The following is a 435-nucleotide window of genomic DNA, read 5'->3' as shown; positions in this document are numbered from 1 at the left end:
TAGGTTGTCTACCAAGTTTCTCTACCGAGTATCTGCACCGAGGATCTCTACAAAGGTTCTCTACTGAGGTTCTCTACCGAGGTTCTCTACCGAGATTCTCCACAGAGGTTCTCTACCGATTGTCTTTACCGAGTATCTCTACCAAGGTTTTCTACAAAGTTTCTCTACCGAGTTTCTCTACCGAGTTCCTCTACCGAGAATCTCTACAAAGGTCTCCGCCAATGATCTCTACAAGTTTCTCTACCAAGGTTTTGTACCAAGTTTTTCTACCGAGTTTCTCTACCAATTTTCTTTACGGAGTTTCTCTACCGTGATTCTCAACCGAGTTTCTGCACCAAATATCTCTACTAAGTTTCTCTATAAGGTCCACTTTCAATGATCTCTCCCTACTCTGAATTTTATTTCAGAAGTATCCATAGAAACGCTAATAGAGAG

General features: G+C 41.6%; 1 protein-coding gene across 1 annotated transcript in view; it reads left to right on the top strand.

The window, feature by feature from the left end:
• LOC127751246 (uncharacterized) overlaps positions 1-435 on the top strand; it is a gene marked incomplete at its 3' end in the record, with an annotated part of 21,411 nt that overhangs the window by 17,586 nt on the left and 3,390 nt on the right. The gene's annotated exons all lie outside the window — the stretch shown is intronic.

This window comes from Frankliniella occidentalis, unplaced genomic scaffold (genome assembly GCF_000697945.3).
Source record: "Frankliniella occidentalis isolate FOCC.00 unplaced genomic scaffold, Focc_3.1 Scaffold392, whole genome shotgun sequence".
NCBI lineage: Eukaryota > Metazoa > Arthropoda > Insecta > Thysanoptera > Thripidae > Frankliniella > Frankliniella occidentalis.
Note: the sequence above shows the minus strand (reverse complement) of the source record. Positions and strands in the feature narration are given on the sequence as shown.